The sequence below is a fragment of the Lissotriton vulgaris genome, chromosome 6, assembly GCF_964263255.1.
Source record: "Lissotriton vulgaris chromosome 6, aLisVul1.2, whole genome shotgun sequence".
NCBI classification, from domain to species: domain Eukaryota; kingdom Metazoa; phylum Chordata; class Amphibia; order Caudata; family Salamandridae; genus Lissotriton; species Lissotriton vulgaris.
The window spans coordinates 1591043385-1591065370 of NC_141694.1; positions in this window are offsets into that span (position 1 = coordinate 1591043385).

The window sequence follows — 21986 nt, forward strand, 5'->3', positions numbered from 1 at the left end:
ATACAATGACTAATACATATTTCAAGCTTTGGCATCTTTCTAGCTGGATGTAATCCATCTGGAGGACCTCAAAGGGGTGGTCGGGGATCCCAAACCCTCCCCGGGGTACCACAGTTCCTTTCCCGGGGTTGTGTTGCAGGCAGATAAGGCACTGCTGGACCAGGCGTTTGGCTGAGTCTGTGATTTTGTCGTTGTGCCAGACTTTGGAAATGAGTTCAGTCATGGGGGCAGATCCTATGTGTGCGGGAGAGTGTGCCATAGTCAGTATGGGAATCAAGTATGAGTCAGGCAGCAACCATTTGTTTGCATCTTTTGTCCTCCAGCAGCCTTCATCGTCCTTTAAACCCACCCGTGCCCACTCGGTCAGTTCGTGAGGGGTGCTGGCCGACTGGATGTCCCTAATCGTCTCCCTAGCGTCAGTCCATTTTTCTGCTTGTGACCTGGTCACATACATGCGTGTCATCGTCCTATTCTCAGCTGTTGTTCGGGCAGTGATGTCGGCCAGCGTGTTTCCCTGTCCGACTAAGTCCGTCACCTTCTTGTGTGCCTGACATTTGATCACTGCTAATCGTTTTGGTAGGAGAACTGCTTCAATTAGGGCGGAAACTAGATCTCCGTGGAGGATGGGCGTTCCGTGGGACGTCAGGAATCCCCTTTCCCTCCACAAGAGCCCAAAATGATGAACCACCCCGAAGGCATACTGGCTGTCCGTGTAAATGTTCGCCGTGGTCCCTGCCGCTATGATACATGCTCGTGTGAGGGCAATTAGCTCTGCCGCCTGTGCGGATCGTGTGTGATGCGGGCTGTCTCAACTACTGTTCGGGCTGTCGTTACCGCATAGGCAGCTGAAGTGGTGCCGTCTGGGAGTTTGATGCAAGAGCCGTCTACCCATAGCTCTCCATCAGGGTCTGTAAAAGCAGTGTCTCGGAGGTCAACTCTACTCCTGGTCTGTTCGTCCGTGTGGGTCACACAGTCGTGTATAGGGGGCACATCGGGGTCATTTTCAGGCAAGGGCAACAGTGTGGCAGGATTCAAAGTCGTGCATCTATTCAGAGTGATGTGGGGTGCAAGTAGAGTCAATTCGTACCCCGTCAGTCGTGCACTAGTCAGGTGTTGAGTCTTGGTCTGGTTCAAAAGGGTGTCGACCGCGTGGGGTACTAACACCGTGAGGGAGTTCGAAAGTACGATTCCCTCACTCTGACGGATAGAGACAGCAGCGGTGGCTACTGCTCGAAGGCAGGCAGGCAAAGCTCTGGCGACAGGGTCAAGAGTGGCAGAGAAGTAGGCACAAGGGCGCTGCTTAGAGCCGATGGGCTGAGTTAGAACAGACAACGCGCATCCCTCCCTTTCGTGAGTGAAGAGGGAGAAGGGCTTGGAGTAATCTGGTGTTCCCAGGACAGGTGCTGAGCAAAGGGCATCCCGCAACTCTTTAAAGGACGCTTGACATTCGGGGGTCCAAGGGAGTGGGAAGGGGACATCTTTGGCCAACAGGGAAAGTAGGGGTTTGATAATGAGACTGAAATTTGGTAACCATTGTCGGCAGAAAGAGGTAAGACCCACTAAAGAACGGACTTGCTTCTGTGTTTTTGGGACGGGGGTATCTAGGATGGTTTGGATTCGGTCGGGCGTAAGTTTCCTCCCTTCTTTGGACAGGAGATGGCCTAGGTATGTCACTTGAGACTGGCAGAACTGCAGTTTCTTTTTGGAGAATTTGTGGCCATTTTCTGCAAGAAAGTGCAAGAGTTGGATAGTGGCCGTGATGGCAAGTGGAGTGGTGTCGGCCGCCAATAGGATATCATCGACATATTGGATCAACACCACTCCATCTGGTAGCTGGACGGCGTTCAGCTGTCTTTTGAGGGCCTGGCTGTAAATGCTGCGACTTTCAGTGTAGCCCCGGGGAGCTCTACAAAATCGGTACAAATGGTTTTTTAGGGTGAAGCCGAAGAGATAACGGCTGTCTAGGTGGATGGGGATAGAGAAAAATGCATTCTTATGATCAATAACAGTGAAGGTGGTGGCAGTGGACCGGGTGAGGGTCAGAATGGTGGTGATGTCTGAGACTACGGGGTACTGTGGCAAAACCACTTTGTTGACCTCTCGTAGGTCGATGATGAAGCGGTACGCTTTCTCATCTCCCTCACCTTGCTTCTTAACAATGGGTAGGATAGGGCTGTTACAGACATTGCTAACCACTTCCTCTACCACTCCTGCATCTACCAGGGACTGAATAATCGCTACCAATGCCTTCTCGCCTTCGGGTGATATCCGGTACTGTGGGAGTTTCGGGAGCGTTGCGTCTTGTCGAACAGTTATGTGCACAGGGTCAATCATCATTCGTCCTACATCAGAGTCGTTTTTGGCCCATAGGTACGGGGGCAGGGTGTCGAGCAAGGACAGGTCAGCATCAGTTATAGAGTACATATGTTGTGCGGGGCAGGATCTGGACATGCTCGGGTTGTCGTACAGGATGACTCGGACTCCATCTGGGGAACACTTAATGGTAGCTCGGAAATGTTTTAGTAAATCAATACCCATAATGGCGTCAGGTTAGTGGTAGGAGAGCAGAAATGTTGTGTCAGTTGGGTTGTTTCCTAGGTCGAAGGGGATAGGTACAGACAGGGGATTAGTGGAGGGCGTTCCATCGAAACCTATCGATGTAATGTGTGAGCCAGACAAGGGTGCCCTTGGAATCAGTCGTTTTGATAACACACTACGTGTCGCCCCAGTGTCTACCAAGAATGGAGACTTTGTACCCAGGACCTTAGCGGTGACGTAAGGACCTTGCTGGTCAACACAGAGCTCGACTGGATCCCTCCCTTGCCCCTGGCAGTCCTATGCAAAGTCGGGGGCGTTCTCACTGTCAGATAGTTGGTACTGGTTCTGTCGGGGATGGTCAAACGTGTTCGATCTTCCTGGTCTGTCGCTGTTGGTGTCATTTGTGTACCCTCGCCCCTGCCCTCTAGTCCTGGGGCCATTCGTCATATCCCTCGTCTCTTTATTTTTAATTAGTTCCAGAAGAACCGGACATTGAGACTTCCAATGCCCGAATCCTTTGCAAAATGCACACTGATTATCCTCTATGTCCCTACGTCCAGAGTAGGGAGTGGGTGTGCGGTCCTTTGGGGGTGGATTTCTAGGGGCGGTTGATTGGTAGCCCCCCCTGTGGGGTTCTTTCCCGACCGCCACCCCTTGTATCTGGGCTATCATCACCCTTTCTTTCAAATCTTTCTTCTTTTTCTCGGTTGCCCGATCATTCTCATTCTTTTGGTGTTCGTAGTACTGAGCCATTTGAAGGATAACTGCGGGTTTGGAGGCCCCGCAACTACTCTCGCTCGTTTGTAACTTTTGGGAGACCTCTTGCGATAGACCCTTTACATAGTTTTGCACGAATAGGTGTTGTCCGGTTGCGGTGGTCATGTCCTGGCCACTGTAGTCGGAGAACACCGTCTCAAATCGGGAGAAGTATTCTGATACGTCTTCCTGGGGTTTCTGACGGCAAGCCGTGACTATCGACCTATCTACCTTTTTCTCTGGGATCAATGTCTTTAGCTTCTGAACTATTTTGTCCGGGAGTTCCAGTATGTCTTTTACTGGTTTCTTTCCGGGTTCTCGCCGTCTATCTAGCTCACTGAGTTGATTCCAGGTATGGCCGAACAGATCTGTGTGGTCGGTTTTCCGGATTTGCTTCCACACATCCGCCGGCAGACATAATCCAAAAAACAAGTCAATGTCCGCTAGAGTCATTACCGTTGAATCCAAGGCTGTGCCTAATTCGGTATAAAATGCTGTCGGGTTCTTTCTTAAATCAGGCAGGGTTTGCCGAAAAGTTAAAATATCCTGTCGATCCCAGGGTTGATAAACCCAATTGTACACAACCCTCCCTTTTGCATCTGCGTGGTTGATATCGTCGTTTGTTCCCTGACCTCTTGGGAGAACCCAGTAGGGGGCGGCTTCTCTGATAGGCATCATAGTGTTGGCTACTTCTGATGAGGACCCAGCCGTTTCAGGGACTGTAATCTTAACCTCTGGTTTCTGTTCCGTGAGGTGGCGGAAGACTTCAAGCGTTTGCATGAAGAGGTCCGTCACATCGTGCTCAGTCCCATCTCCAACATCGACCTTTCTATATAAAGTTGTCAGTTTAGCAGGACCCTTATTCTGATACCTATCCTCATATGCGTTCAGGGTGTGCTAGCTGAATCGTAAAATGAAATGCCGCCTGCGGCTAACGGCATGTGAATTGTGCATATCCATCGTATATTCTTCGCTCTCCTTCCGTTCTACCAGTGTCTTTGCTATCTTGTCAATCCCATCCCGCTCATCTTTGCTCAACCTATTTGGTCTGGCTGGTGGCTGCTTGCTAGTCTCGAGTTCATCTGATGTTGTTACTAATGCGGCCGGTGCGGAGGCCGCGAGGGCCGGGGCACTAGCACTAAGGTCACTCTCGCCCGCACTCAGAACTGGCAGGTGCTGTACTAGAGGCTGGCAGGGGGCATATGGAGGGGGCATGTAGATAATCGGAGGACCTAGCAGTAACTCGTCGTTTGCCCGTTGTTTGGAGGGCAGCTCAGGGTCCTAACAGGGCATTGGCCTGCCGACCCTGATTCTTGCTTTTGTCTAGCTTCCTCTCTCCCTTTTATTTCTTCTTTTAGTTTCTTAGCGGCCAGGTGGGCTGCCTTTCGTAACTCTTTCCCTATTTTTGCTTCTTCTCTTTTCTTTCGTTGTTCTGCTTCTTTGCGCCACATGCCGACACTATCGAGCATGGTGGGCGTTGCCTTATTTTTACGAAGGGCTGCTTCTAACATTTTTATTTTATGATCATCAAAGGAACCTATCAGTGGCCACTGACTTTCGGGGTCCTTCTTTGTATATTTATGCCATAACTTACTATAAGCTACAGCGAATAGTCCATGCTTAGTGAATATGTCCTTATTAGGAGTGCCCTCCAATGGAGCTGGATGGTTCATCTCTAATAAGCGGTCCGGGCTGTACCAACTACCAATCAGTGGGGAGAAGACAGGCATGACAGATTACAACGGGGGACAAAGGTCCGCACTACCTATCCTTCACTGCTCGCAAAGACTAGACAGAATATTTCTGTTCTCCGTTATTTGCAAGCAGAGAATATCTCAAAAGCACTATACTGCAAACAATCTATGTTCGGCAATCAATCAGTGGGGAGAAAAATAGGCACGACGGGTTACAACGGGGGACAAAAGTCCGCGTTACCTACCCTTCACTGTTTGCAAAGGGAGACCGAATATTTCTATTCCTCCCCGTTTGTAGTCAGCGAATGTCTCAAGGAGCAACCGGGTATCTCAGGTATCGAATCTAACGAACTAGAGAACCCATGAGTCCAACAATCAATCAGTGGGGAGAAGAGATAGGCACGACGGGTTACAACGGGGGACAAAGGTCCGCGTTACCTACCCTTCACTATCTGCAAAGGGAGACAGAATATTTCCATTCCTCCCCGTTTGTAGGTAGCGAATATCTCAAAGAGCGACGAAACAAAATACTAGTATTTCAATTAGGCAAACAATCAATCAATTCGCAATTCGTCGTGTTTCACGACCTTACCCGGACCGCATGGACAGTTTCTCGTCTTCCGTTTCCAGCTCCCGATCGTCCTCTATTTTCTGTTGTTACTGCGGCACTCCTGATGGTTCCCAGTCAGGACCGTAGATCACTCGAGAGAGGTCTGCTCGGAATCAGTGAAGTTCGGATGACCGGCTGCCAGACGAGGGTCTATCGGGCAGGTGCACTTCCGATCGTTGCAGTCGTTCACTCTGTCGTCGGGACCTCTCCCACTGGATCCACGTGTCGCTGATGGGCCCCACGTTTGGGACGCCAATTGTTGAAAGTAAAAATGGTCAGGCGGTTGAGTCGATGTCTCTCAAGTATTGTGCCCGGCGTTAAACGCCTCTAATACCATACAAGGGTTATCAAACAAAGAGGCAGGCGCTGGAGGCAGGAAGACAGGAAACAAGTTTTATTCCGACGGAGCAGAACACATCAGATCGGACAACAAGGTATCGTTTCGAGGTGCTCTAACAGCCTCTCTGAGGCCTTTCCTCTTATACACTGGTTTTATGGCATGTGACCACTCTTTATTACAATAAAGACATTGTGAAGTAAGGAAAAGACATCCCCGGAACCCCCCGTTTCCGGCCCATTCCAACACGTGGCTACAGTAGAGGTCCTCACCCCACATACAATAGGAGGGGGCTATCACGCAGCTGGGTGTTCCGCCGATTCCTTAGACTGTGTGCGCCTGATCGGATCTCAGGGGGTGGGGAGGCCATGATCAATAGTAGCTCCTTTGAAGAGGGGCGACTTCATATAGTAGGGGGCAATAAACTGTATCCTCCGGCTAGGTGATGGCCTGGGATCCGTGCAGACAATCGGGCTCAGAGGAAGGGGTCATCAAAGGAGAGATATTCATGAAAGGAAGGGTCAGAGTGGACAATCGAGCGTAGAGGAAGGGTTTATCAAAAGAGGGGTATTCATGGAAGGAAAGGAGGTGTTGGTCAGCCGCGGGGTGTGACTCCCAGGGACAGAGTCACACGGAAGGAGAGGGTTTATGACTTGTGCATGTGAGAGCGGGGGCAGCCAGGGTGCGTGGGGGATGCTTGCAGGGTCACGGGAGTGCGCTAACGATCGATTGTGAACAGGGAGACCATGGTACCTAAAATGGCTGCCCTGCATATTCGCACGTGAGTCTGAGGAATGGGCAAGATGGCGCAGATGATGTTCAGTTCGCAAACTAAAATTCCACAGATTGGCAGTGTACTATACCCATGGATTATCCAACACACAGATGCAATTTCAGAAACGGTTGAAAGATAACTTCTCAAGCTCCTCTATGTGTAACATAGTGCATTTAGCATCCTTACGTGTCATAAGTACATGTTGTTCTGTAAGATCGTATGGGGAAAACAGACTTGTGATGTTGATGTGTCACCATGTCATGTGGCTTGAACGTAATGTTTGTAATGTTCAGCTCAATGGCATAATAGGCCTAAATTGCGACTGTCCTTTTTGTAAGGCGGACATATCTTGTTGAAGAATGTCTGTCACTGAAGATATGTTTCCCAAACAGTATATCCTAGATGATAAGGTGGTCATACCATTGTCAACCACTGCAAGAGCCTGTTTTAAATTAGCCCAATCAATTTCGCACAAACTTTCAGCATACAGAAATGCTTTTGACTTGGTTTTCGAGGACCTAACAAAACGTCTCTGAGTTCCAGGGTATCACACAAAAGAGACAAATGTTGTTTCACCTGAGACAGTGTTGACGTTTTCAGCTAATCAATGCACAACTTCCCAACACTGTAAGTCGTCCCCACCCAAGTGTTCAGACTGCGTGTACCTCATATCAGGCCTTTTGATTTTAAAACCCTCAGGGTTGTCGAGAAAGTGTGCCTGCCATCCATTCGTGTCTAGTGGCTAATCATTCCTTCTAATTGGGGTCAGGTGACTTGCATGTACCATTATGCAGCATGGTATCCAATGTATCCTCACTGTAGTGTGTGAATCAATGCCAGTTTTCAAAACTTGCAAATGAGGGAGTTCGAGGTGTGTTCAAAACTTTCATCTTGCTGAGTCCAAGACATGTCGTTTGTTGCACAGTTTTGTTCAGGAAAATCATTTGTTGTGGTATCAAGCATTTTGTAAGCAAAGCCTCAGTTCCCTGAACCTGTCAGTCTTTTGTCCCCCACATAAAGTTTACATGTATACCGGTGTCAGTTAGCATATTTTTCTTTGCAGGTGATAGCGCCAAGCCTACAAAAATATGAAGCAGGATCAGATGTATCATAACTAGAAATGTAACCAAACCTCTGTGCAAATGTTTTTGAGCTACGCCGTGGCCGTGTAGGGGAATGTTCCCATTGGGTGTAATTGTAAACAGGCTATGGAATACTTGCTTTATGCAGAAAACAATGATTGTAATGTTAAAAACAAAACTCGTTGTTATATTTAGAAATACCATCATATAATTCATAAGTAGAAACCACAGTTGATTCCTCTAGATCTTCTAGCAGTTCATGCACTGTACCAATGTCCTCATCATCACAAACACTACTGGTAGTAATGACATAATTCAAAGAAATTTTAAACAAATATTGAATTTTTAAAAGCTCAGTCGGGACACACGCATGATATGATACCCTGAAGGACTGGGTTCTTTTGGACCCAGCGGTGCCAGGGCACAACACCTGAAACCTTCGTGGGTAACCTGCTCCGGCGTACAAGTCACAGAGACACGGGACACTTCCTTCGGCGTCAAAGAGTCAAGGTTTATTTACTGCAGGGAACACAGAAGTCACAGGAAGTACATCGAGTGTAGTTCGGGGAGACTGCTTCCAATTGGTTTTGTGGATCGCTCCTTTTATACAGTTTTTACCCATAAGATAACATGAGACACAATAGTTTACAACCTGGTTCCCACATGTCGCTCTCAGAGGGGTCGCTTTGGTCACTTTGAAACACACAAGGTCCGGAACATAAGTGCGGAAACATTTGGCGGTTCCCAACTGTAAAAACCCATCTTCCCACCATTAGCAAATTCCAATCAGCAATAAAGTAGATCGAAATAGGAACGAAGACAGGTGCAGAGGAAGACGGAGACAGTGGGGAGATCGGAAAGGGTGTAAAAGGGGAGGTAACGAGAAGCACGAGATACAGGCATCAAAGGGACGTGCCTAATGAGATGCACGGCTGAGACAATAAGTCCGTGCGGCAAGATGAGCCTCGAGCGGCGCCATCTGCCTTACAGTAGCAACCCCCTCATCATAAAGACACTTTCAAAGGACATGTGTCTTCCGCAAATATCTTGGGAGTCCCAGGGTCGCGAAGCGGACAGCGTCCGTTCGCTGACTACTTGAGGGCAAGAGACAAAATGGATGCCGTATCTAAGATGGAACCCGTGGGTACAGATGAGAAACCCACATAACAAACGAACGGTTTAAGTTAGCACAGCGAAACTGCGCACACTTACTAAACTCGTCATTTGCGGTTCATAGATACCAGACTCGACCATATTCGTACGAGTCGAAAACACCACTTACAATTGTCACGGAACCTCAGACGCTCCTTTTGCCCTCATGTAGGCAAGCACTAGTCGGAATCATATTCGATATTCATCAGACCATCAAGATGTCGTTGTAGCATAGCTCTGTCCAACCGAGTCCCCTTGGTAACAGATGGTTGTCTCATACACGTTGTAGCACAGAGGCCACATAAGGCAGGACCACACTGCACACAAAGGCAACACGTGAACAGGAACACTACCACAACCCCGATGATCATCAGAATCTGCCAACCCCAAGTCGATACCAGGCCCCAAAACCATCCAAGTAGCGTCCAATCCCCTACATCCACGTGCATGGATTCGGAGATCTTATGCAACTTCGAGATGGCTTGATAGACAGTAGGAGCATTATCAGGTATGAAAATGCAACAGCTCGAATGGATCACTTTACATACCCCACCGCGATCTGCTAAGACAACATCTAAAACCATTCGGTTTTGTAATGTCATAAGTCTCTCCGCCTGAAGTTCTGTGGTGATATTACCAAGGGCACTGGCAGTAACATTAGCTGTCGATTCTACCACTCGAGTCAAATGTCTCAGGTTCCTACTATTAACCATAGGTCCCCAAAACGGGAGGAAACCCTTGAAAAAGTCTCCTGCCTCTTGACCGGCAGTATCCTCTTCGCTAATTACGCCTCGTACAACTCTAGTCTTATGATAATCGGCATCTACAGTGAACGTCGGAGGCAACAGATTTGCAACGAAACATGAGCCCATGAAGTCTGTGGGCAACCATGTGTATGCACGATCATGACAGATAAAGTATGTACCCTTGGCAGCCAGAAACACAGGGGTCGGGGACATTGGCAGAAGGTAACTTTCAGTGCAAGCACTTGCTCCAAGTGAGGCTTGCGAACCACGACCCACAAGACAAAGATTACCAGTGTGGGGTACGACCCATATTGGAGACGAGCTTTTAAGCTGCTTTTCATTAGTGAACGTACTATATTCCCCTCTACTTAGGACCCTATAGGCTTGCACCTCTTCTTTAGGGATGAGAAAAGCATCATGGATCTCATCTTCCATATCCGCTATTGCCATCGATAGCACCCACTGGTACGAGGTAGGACCAGGGTTGGGGGAACGTTGTTCTGGAGTGGGGTGGAAACCCAGTGCGCTTCGAAGCATTGTTTGAAATGCTCGAGCTGACCCTTGGGAACTATACGGTAACACCAGATATGGAATTCCCTTACCCGTAGTATGTGGCATCAACCCACACACCCAACAATTAGTAGTGTTAACCACTAACTGATGCTGATGGAGGAGCTGGATAAAGGAATTGTTGCGGAATTCTACACGTCTAGCCTGTTCGTGTTCCGGTAACATATGAAAGGAATGAGGAGAAGCAGTAGAAGTAAGATTAGGGTAAGGAGTAGGAGTAGGGGTAGGAAGTAAGAAGTAAGACATAGTGTAATACACCCCACCCGCCAAAAATGCAGAAGCAGTCAGAAACAATACAAACAATGGAAATACAAAACATTTAGTACGACTAAGTTTCTGCAGTCTGACTCTATACGCCTGAGCTCCTTCCAAATCATTCAGCTTCGAAAATGCCATTTCCCTACGACCGTCCGCAACGTTTCTTGACGCACTTCGTTCTGTGCAGCAATAGTCAATCCCCAGGAGTTCCTAGGAACCGACGGCCTTTAACCTAGCGTCAAGACCTACTGTCCAGAAGGAAGTACGCGCGCGGCCCTACGGCCCTCAATACACAATATGTATTTTATTTAGCACAATATTTCAGCTGTGGAAGGAAAAGATACAAGGAAGAAGCTTATTATATGTACAAAACAATTCAATGATATGAATGTTCAAAGTTGATCATGGGAAACGAGGATATTGCAGTTATCAATTCAGCAAAGCAAGAAAATTTTATTTGTCCTTAGTATGAGAACGCAGAGAATATCGATGTTTCCCGAGACGTGTCTGCTCGTCGAACAAAGGATCCGTTGAAGAGACAGCGTCCTGTTGATCAATTGGTTGATTTGATCTTGAGTCTTTTGCTGACAAATGTTCAACAGTGGCTTTCTGCTGCGCTGAGTGTTCACCAACAAGCTGTGCGTCGCTAAAAGGTACAAACGCCGGCAATGTTTCTGCTTCTGTGGACGCAATGCCTTTCCTTACCCACGGGTCTGCCGGCAAAGGAATAGGGACTCGCTTACAATGGGTAGCATGTACCCAATTCTTCCGCCCCTCAAGACGAACGGCAGTCCTCGTGGCCAGGAGCACCTGGTAAGGTCCGGTGAAACGGGGGTCCAGATTCTTCTTGCGTGAAAAATTACGGGTAACTACCCAATCTCCGGGCTGGAGCTGGTGGCCTGGACCCTCCGTCCGCGTCGGCAAAGCGTCGTAAACCTGTTGATGAATTAACCTCAGTTTAGCAGTCAAGTCATGTAAGTAATCAATCAACATCGGATACTCAAGATCAACGAATATTTCTGGCCTAGGAACCCCCCACACATTCGCAGGACGGCCGAACACTATTTCATAGGGACTAAGCCCTATTCGGGAGTGTACAGTCGCCCTAGTTGACAGTAATGCTAGAGGCAAAGCGTCAGGCCACGAAAGTCCAGTCGTAGCCTGAATCTTCGCTAGCTTTAGTTTAAGGGTGCCATTGTACCCTTCAACCAATCCAGCTGACTGGGGATGATTGGCGCTATGGAATTTTTGATTAATTCCAAGGCCCTTACACACACTCTTCATCACACTTCCAACAAACTCACTTCCGTTATCTGACCACACGACTCTAGGCATTCCATACCGAGGAAAATATTCCTTCAGCAGGATTTTCGCAGTAGACAAAGCAGTATTATCCTTGAGGGGATAGGCCTCGATCCATCGGGAGAATGCGCAAACCACAACCAAAACATATTTCAGGTTATTGCATCGCTCCATATGGATGAAGTCCAATTGGATCACCTCAAAGGGATACAAAGGAGGAGCAAAACTGCCAGGGGGAGTTGGGGTTCCTTTGCCAGGATTGTACATTATACACACCATACAATTCTTCACCAAACGTTCAGCACACTTTGTAATTCCATCATTCTTCCACACATCAGCCAACAACTTGCAAATACCTTTCGCGCTAATATGTGCTAACCCATGTGCCATTGTCACAACGGCCAGTACATACGCGTCAGGCAACATCCATCTTTTCTGATCTGACAAATCAATCCAGCAACCATTCGCATCCAACTTTCCCGTACTTTCTTTCCACTTCGTCTTTTCAGTCTCGGTGGCCTCATTCTGTATTGCTTTCACACTCTCTATGGTATTTTCACACATACTTGATTCTGTAGGCCACCTAACCGAACTCGTCACATACATTCGAGTGCTAAGGTTCCGGGCAGTCTCCTTAGCAATCTCATCTGCAAACGCATTACCACGACCAACATCATCCGTCACTTTACGATGCGCACTACACTTAACAATTGCAACTTGAGCAGGCAAAGTCAATGCATCCAAAAGATCGTTCACGAGCTGGCCATGCTGTATTTTCGTGCCATGTGACGTGAAGAAACCACGCTCTCGCCACAACCGTCCAAAGCTATGCGCTACACCGAAAGCGTACTGACTATCGGTGTACACATTCACACGTTTACCTTTTGCTAATACACATGCTCTAGTAAGAGCAATCAGCTCTGCAGCTTGGGCAGAATTCTGATTCAATCTCGCAGTCTCAACAACAGTATTCAACGTCACAACAGCATAAGCAGTAGTCACATCACCATTCGGCAATTTAAAACATGACCCATCCACATACAGAGTGCCCTCCGGGTCTTCCAATGGGGTGTTTTTAAGGTCCACTCGACCTTTTGTCTCCTCTTCTGTCCGCAAGTAACAGTCATGTTCTGCTACTTTATCTGACTCTGCACTAATTGGTAACAAAGTTGCCGGATTTAGGACATTACAACGTTTTATCTGAATATGGCTTGCCAAAAGCGTCAATTCGTACCCAGACAACCTTGCACTCGTCAAGTGCTGAGTTTTCGTTCGATTCAAAAGAGTATCGACTGCATGCGGAACCATTACCGTAAGCATATTATCCATGACCAATCCTGCTGATTGTCGGATAGAGACCGCAGCTGCCGCAGTTGCTCTCAAACAACTCGGCAATGCTCTAGCTACTGGGTCTAAGGTCGAGGAAAAATATGCACATGGACGTTGCTTACCACCAAAAGGTTGCGTTAAGACACTCAAAGCACAACCTTCCCTCTCGTGAACATATAACGTGAACGGCTTGCTGTAATCAGGGGTACCTAACACAGGAGCCGAACACAATGAGTCACGTAATTCAGAAAAACTTTTCTGACATTCCTCCGTCCATGGTAAAGGAGTAGAAACATCCTTGCACGTAAGAGCCACCAATGGTTTCGCTAGCAATGAAAAATTAGGAATCCACTGCCTGCAGTACGACGTGATACCTAGAAAGGCACGCACATCTCTCTGGGTTTGTGGCACAGCCATTCGCGCAATCGCTGCAATTCTCTCTGGGGTCAATCTCCTTCCCTCCTTTGACAATAAGTGACCTAGATAGGTTACTTCTTGACAACAATATTGGAGTTTAGAAGGTGACACCTTGTGATTTAACTCACAGAGATGTTGCAGCAACGATACCGTAGCAATTTTGCAAATGTCCTGAGTATCAGCAGCCACCAATAAGTCGTCGACATATTGGATTAAAGCCGCACCAACCGGCAACCTAAACGCATCCAATTGACCCTTCAAAGCTTGACTGTAAATCGATGGACTTTCACAGTAGCCCTGAGGAGCGCGTTTGAACCGGAAGCTACGTCCACCAAGAGAGAAACCGAAAAGGTCCCTACTCTCTTCGGCAATCGGGATGCTGAAAAACGCATTTTTCAAATCAATCACCGAAAACCACGAAGCAGTAGCTGGAATCAGAGTCAGTAGCGCCGTGATGTCAGGCACAACAGGGAATTGAGGAACCACAATTTTATTTACCTCCCGTAAATCGATAACAAAACGATAAACAGGCGGTTTGGTAGGGTCAGTACGTTTAAGAATGGGCAGTACAGGGCTGTTGCACACGTTTCCCCGAGTCTCCTCAATAACATCTTTCTCGATCAAATCATAGATGATCGCTAACAAAGCTCGTTCACCATCAAGGGAGATACGGTATTGGGGAATACGTGGCAATCGCACATTGGATTTCAACTGAACAACATAAGGGGAGATATCAAGTAGGCCCACATCATTTGGACCCGTCGCCCACAAAGACGCAGGAAGAGAATCCAATTCCGGTGGAAGCTTATCGAGAGACAAATACATGGGAGAGACTACTCTCTCTCCGAACGTAAGCTGTACACCCGCAGGAGAACAATACAAAGTTGCATACAAACGTTTAAGCAAATCCAGACCCAAAAGATTTTCGCCACAGCCAGTGGTTAAAATCAACGGAGCTTCGAGCTCACGAGGCCCAATTTTAAGGGGCAAAGGGCACGAAACTGGATTGCTAACGGGGGCGCCAGAGAATCCAACGGAAACATTTGTTAAGCCAGACAAAGGTGCGCCAGGGAGTTTCGAATGCATGATAGAACTTTTCGCTGCACCAGTGTCCAACAGAAAAGGCTCAACGACGCCCGATGTAGCAACTGCGACGTAAGGCCCTCTCTGATCAACCGGAACTGATACCACTCCCTCTCCTTGTCTTTGGCTGTCCTAGTAATTACTATCGTCAGTTCCCTGATCGACGTAATAATCGTCTACATTGTACTGCGCAGATCGTCCTTGTGATGATCCACGTTGATCGAAACAGTTATTAGAATTAGATGAATTGTCAGAACGGTCGTTCTGAGCACCACGACCTCTACCACGTGATGTATTCTGTGAACCACCACGGCCTCCTCTAGACGAATTACCACCACTACGGTCATTTAAAGCAGGACAATTGAATTTAATGTGTCCCTCCTGTCTACAATAAGCACATTGATTGTACCCTAACGAAGATCTTTGGAAAGAGGAATCATTACGCGGCTGCGATCGATTCGATTGCGACTGTGGTCTATTCTGTTGAGACGCATTCTGATTAGAACGCGGCGGATATGCTTGTTGCAACAACACTTTAGTTTTCAGCTCTTTCGTCTTTTTATCAGCACGGTCAGTTTCCTCTTTTTCTCTATTTTCGTAATATTGTGCCGTAGCCAATATCTGAGCTGAGGTAGAAACAGCCCACGCACTTTCTGAATTCTTCAATTTATTGCACAAGTCGGGCAATAAGTTCGATACGAATTTATCCACAAACAACCGTTGTCCACCCTCAGTACCCATATCCTGTCCACTATGATCAACGAATGTTTCCTCAAACCTCGTAAAGAAGTCTGATACACTCTCATCTTTCTTCTGCTTACAGGCTGACAACTTGTCCCAATTCACCCTCATAGCTGGCATGAGCGTTTTCATTAATGTAATGATTCGCTGGGGAAGGAGTTCAATCAACTGATCAGGTTTAGTAGCAGCCACTTGTCCAGCGTCTGCCGCTGTAATGGCAGCCCAATCACCACCTAATTCATTTGCGTGATCTTGGTGACGAATCTTGGCCCATACCGGTTGCGGTACGACATTGCCAAACAACATGTCGATATCGGCAAGATTCATTATCGTAGCGTCTACGAGCTGCGATAATTCCTTGTAATACCCTGCAGGATTTTTGCGAGGATCGGGCAAAGTTTGTTTCACCTGAAGCACTTCCGATCGTTTCCATGGGAGGTGTATCCACACTCTCTGGAAATGCGCCGGAACTGGCTGGGCACCAGTATTATCAGCTGGTACCCAAACTGGCGGAACTTCACGCATAGGGTATTGGCCAGACTCATCTCGTTGCTCAATGTCCTCAACAAACAATGCATGAGGAATAGGAGCGGGACGAAAAGATAACAACCGCTCAATAGCACGTCGGACATTAGTGTCGACTATCAGTCCAGTTGCGAACTGAAGCCGAAGTTCAGACAGGGCGTACAGCACCTCGTCAGGCGCAAAGGCCACTATCTGATCATGTAAGAACTTGCACATTTCATCAAACACATATCTCTGAGTAGGTATGTTAAATTGATCAAACGTTTCGAGGACAACACGAGGTGGATTTCTAACAGGGTTTACTATCCAACCCATCGCCATATTGCATAGCGCAACACGTTCTCTATTAGCAGGAAGCTGGCTACGTCTCTGAGGACCATCAGAACCAGCAGACCCAAAAACAGGTCCAAGCGACTGAAAGAAGTTTGGCACACTAGGAGAATTACGGTTACGAGTAGAGGGACAAGAATAAGACACAGGACTAACAAGAGAAGGAGTAGAGACATTAGCAACAACAGGGGTTAACAACACAGGAGCAGTAGTGTGAGCAGTAGCGGGAACAGGAGTATGTGGAAGCGGAGGAGCAGTAGGAATAGAAACAGGCAAAGGAGCAGGAACAGTCGGAAGAGCGGGTGCAGGTTGAGGAACTGGTGGAGGAATAACAGGTGGAAGAACAGGTACGGCAGGGACCACAGGAGCTGCGATACCCTGTACGTACGGAGGTGGCGACTTCATAAGATAGGACATTAAAGAATCCTCAACTGCCTCTTCCTTCTTATCCGACTCCGTAGGCAAAGCAGGATAGCATTTATCTATAGACATACGCTGTAGCCTCTCAAACACTTCCTTATCCTTATCCTCCTTATCACGCTGAAACTGCTCAGCTTTCTTCACTATAGTAGCAACAGTATCTCGCTCACTACGTTTATTCTGTCTGATCTCTTTCTGTCGGGCTTCTTTGCGCCACAACCGAAAGGCATCAAACATGGCCGGCCTAGATTTACGTTCGAACAACTTTATTTCCAAATTATCTAAGATCGACGCTTCGAAGCTACCGTGAGGTGGCCAACGAAGGTCGCCGTCTTTCTTTGTATATTTTATCCAATAATCGTTAAAAGCAATCGGGCCTAGCCCATGTTTGCTATATAGGTCATAAGTAGGAGTTCCAACCGGAGGTATCGGACACGAGTCCTCCAGCAGGGAATCCGCACCACAAGGTCTAAAGCAACTGAACAAAGTACTGCGACCAGGCATCTTGCACACTAGCCGAGTTTCACAAACTTCAAGGGTTACGGGATTTACCAAGTCCCAGCAAGAACAAAACCCTCGGTCTTTGGCGGCTGCAGTCGTCAAACAAATACAACAACAACAAAGTACGCTAGCAAAGTGTCACCGACAAAAACACTCACACAGCGTGAACAACAAAAACACTAGTGTTTACAACAAAGACACTCGCTAAAGTGTCTACAACCAAGAACTCTGGGAGCGACCCACAAATACTTAACTCAAAGAACAATGGCGTCCTCAGGAAGGCCCGTCAATCGTCTCGCTATACCAAGGTCTACGCCAGGCGCCAAAACAGGTCTACAGTCAGGGCAGCAGTCCGTCGCAGCCGTTAGGAGGCGGGAATCTTCGCGGGAAAAGTCTTCGGGCCACTTATTTCGACAACAGGATCGATGAAGCGGGGTGCACCTTCCCTCGGAGATTTCACACGAAGTTCCTCACGATCGTCGGGCTTGGACCGGTACCACTGATGCAGCCCCCCGGTTGGGCGCCAACTGAAGGACTGGGTTCTTTTGGACCCAGCGGTGCCAGGGCACAACACCTGAAACCTTCGTGGGTAACCTGCTCCGGCGTACAAGTCACAGAGACACGGGACACTTCCTTCGGCGTCAAAGAGTCAAGGTTTATTTACTGCAGGGAACACAGAAGTCACAGGAAGTACATCGAGTGTAGTTCGGGGAGACTGCTTCCAATTGGTTTTGTGGATCGCTCCTTTTATACAGTTTTTACCCATAAGATAACATGAGACACAATAGTTTACAACCTGGTTCCCACATGTCGCTCTCAGAGGGGTCGCTTTGGTCACTTTGAAACACACAAGGTCCGGAACATAAGTGCGGAAACATTTGGCGGTTCCCAACTGTAAAAACCCATCTTCCCACCATTAGCAAATTCCAATCAGCAATAAAGTAGATCGAAATAGGAACGAAGACAGGTGCAGAGGAAGACGGAGACAGTGGGGAGATCGGAAAGGGTGTAAAAGGGGAGGTAACGAGAAGCACGAGATACAGGCATCAAAGGGACGTGCCTAATGAGATGCACGGCTGAGACAATAAGTCCGTGCGGCAAGATGAGCCTCGAGCGGCGCCATCTGCCTTACAGTAGCAACCCCCTCATCATAAAGACACTTTCAAAGGACATGTGTCTTCCGCAAATATCTTGGGAGTCCCAGGGTCGCGAAGCGGACAGCGTCCGTTCGCTGACTACTTGAGGGCAAGAGACAAAATGGATGCCGTATCTAAGATGGAACCCGTGGGTACAGATGAGAAACCCACATAACAAACGAACGGTTTAAGTTAGCACAGCGAAACTGCGCACACTTACTAAACTCGTCATTTGCGGTTCATAGATACCAGACTCGACCATATTCGTACGAGTCGAAAACACCACTTACAATTGTCACGGAACCTCAACCCTATCAAAAACAAATCCCACCGGGAACTGGAACAGCAGTAATGTTCACCAAGGAAGGGTCTCTTTGTTCTCGGTGTGATGACGAAAGTGGCTTAAAATCCAAGCTCACCCGTTGTACTGCAGAATGTTCTGGGGAGGAAATGCCCATTCAGAAGCAGGAAAAATACTGTCAACAAACCAATCTAAAGGTCTAGGAAAAGTAACATAATTTCAATCTAATGATGTATTCATGGAGAAACAAAATATTTTGTTTCCAACCTAAGATAGAAACATGCACTTTCAGCCTGAACGGAAGAGGCGGTGGTGGTGGTGGTGGAACAGTTGAATCCGATGAGAAGTCATCAACGTCGATGAAGTAGCCACGGGCCATCTGATCAATTTTGGGAAGGTCAGCAGGTTTTATAGTACTGGGAGATAACTCGTGGTACATTTCCGTAGACTGTGTTATTCTCAGGTTTCAGATTTGAAATCGGTGTTTCTGTTCTAGTTGACTGTACAGTTGTAATTGTAACAGGTAGAAGACATACTTCGTTGTTGGTCATTGTTGTATCTTGTTGAAATGAGAATGCTTCTTCAGTTATTAAAGCTTCCACCTGAACTTTCTGTATGGTAGTGAGAGGAGGCCGGTAGCTACCCATGAGCCCACATGGCTTACTATTGAGAATCAGACACATAAGGGCATATTAGCAAGAACCTCTTTGAAAGTATTGCCATTTTAGCATCAGGAAACTGCCACTAGAATGGCGATAATGGGCTTGCTAATATGCGTTATAGAATTCCAATAGAAACCCAGGTTAGATGTTCTGCACATCTAACCTGGTCTTTTATTGGGATTCTATAATGCATGTTAGCATGTCCATTATCGCAGTTTTAGCGGCAGTTTCCTGCCACTAAAACTGCGATAATTTTAAAGAGGTTCTTGCTAATATGCCCCATAGTATGGTTTGATCGGATCAATGGAGACAAATCTTTTGTCTTTGTGACTGGCAAGGGCCAGAAGAAGTACAGTTCTGATACCTTCAACAGCCAGGACAGGTACAGGAGCTTTGCAGGATGGCCCAAACTCTCTCTTGTCCACAATTTTTTCACTGACCCGATCCCAACCTTTGGGATCCAGCCAGGCCCTGCCAGGACTGCCTGCACTTCTCTAGTGGCATTGCATTTTCGTTGGACGTTTCTTTGATCGTCCCAGAAGTCGTTCAATTCCTATAAAACAACCAGACATTCAATGATCTCAAATGGTGTTTCTCCCACCACTGAGCTGGCATTGTTGAGGTCTGGGACCCACTTTTTTATCCCAAACATGATTTCATATGGAGTCCAACCACTGTCAGGATGAGTGTTCCTCTGGAGCAGAACCCTCGACATGCCCACCTGCCGGCAGAACGGATTCTGTGAGATAACAGTAACAGAAGATCAGAGTAGCGAGATGAGGCGAAGAGAATTTGGGAGAGTACTGCAGGGAGGGAGATCTGTGGGAATAAGAGTATTTTATAGGAATAGGAATCCAATGAATATCGCCCAATAGACTTTTGCTTATGATGTCTTATAAACAGCAGTGTTTAGCATCAAAGTTCAAATTTCAATAATGTTCAAGTTCAAACCCTCTTAATTGTGGAGGTAAACATACACTGCTTTGTACTGGAAACTGTTATGAACTGTAATATGCGCATTTAAGTCAATATACTCTTCCTGGCAGAACAGAATTAACACATTCTTCCTCACAGAGAGACAACGAAAATACTGAACAACATCATGCAACAGTCATCTTCGGTGCTGATCACTGATGGCAGTGTTATTTACATTCGTTATAGATTGGTTTAAGCAATAGATCACGACTTCCTGAATCCGACTGAATGATAATGTCTAAGAATGTTATTTTGCCAAATTTAAAGTGTCATCCGACCTCTCATAATTCAAGGTTTCATCTGACCTTTAATAAGTCAAAGTTTCATCCAACCTCTAATAATCTTCGGTTTCTTGAGAGAACTCTGTGCGTCGTCAAGGAAAATTCTGCTTGAATAATTACTACTAGTGAGGTGATGCGACATTAATTCCTGCCGGGACTTCGGTTTGCTTTACAAATAAAAGACAAAACGTTTTTACCGATTTTTCTATGATCTATGAACTGGGGGATCCAATGTCATGGCACTGACTCACCAACATTTTTTGACAACTGCAGGAACCTCCATCTCCGAGGACGATCCACAATCACAAGCGCTTGGCGTCTGGTGTGACCGGTCCTTTTTTATATTAGTGCCACACCCAAAATTGCACTTGAGACTAGAAACATCTTGTGGTTATGCATAGCACGGGCACACGGGCACTTGAGAAACAGGTGATGTCTGCAACAGAAAAACAGCAATTTATATGTGGCAGACAGCAGGCGAAACAATGCTAGGGCGCAAGATGGGCTTTAACATTGGATAATGCAAGTGGTGATGAGCGTAAGCAGCAAAGACACAATACCCGTCATGACAACCACCCAGGGATATTCTCAGCATGTTATTGAGAACCCTCTGGACACCAAATAGGTGAAGGATCCAACTGTGACCTGAGATCAGTACCCTCGCTGTTAAATACTGCTTTAAGTCTCAGTGTTTCCTCTCCACAACCACATTTCCCTCTAGATGGTATGGAGACAGGAAGCGCTTGGTTACACCCAAACTTTGAATGGCCTCTTTGTAAGCCCTAGAGCTAAACGCCGGACCCTGGTAGGAATGTAATCATAATGTGCCAACTGCGCAAGTCTTGATAAAGACTTGCAGATCCTTCATAACAGTTCCAATGTCAGCCGATCGTTGTGGCCATACCCACAGGAATTGAGAGCAGAAATCTGCTGCTAAAAAGATGTACTTCATCTCCATCTGATGACAGAGGGCTGTAATTGTCCAAATAGACGCAAGCCATATGCTTGTTTGAAATCAATAGAGGTGTCTGTGGTGGACGCACTACGGTGGAATCCTTCTTCTGCTGGTAGATGTCACATTTAAGGACAAAGTCCTTTGTCTGTTGGTAAAGACCTGGCCAACAATAGTGCTGCTACCATAATGAAATTGTAGCAGTCACCCCTACATGTGCAGAGGCCATACCCTCATGAGCAGCTAGTATTAACCCTAATCTGCTATCAGAGTTTGGTATTACTCTATCTCCCACTCCAGGAATGTGAGCATATGCTATGTTCTGTGCATCTAACTTGTAGGAATACTTGAGTGCAAAGCCTTTCAGCAGGTTGGTGTCATCATAAGTTGCAATGACTTCTACCATAATGTCTCTGTCTATCCTCGTGCTAGAACAAGTAAGAGCAGCAACCGCAACAGTGCGAACTGTTGCTTTTGCAGCTTCATCAGCCATGGAATTCACTGCAACGTGAA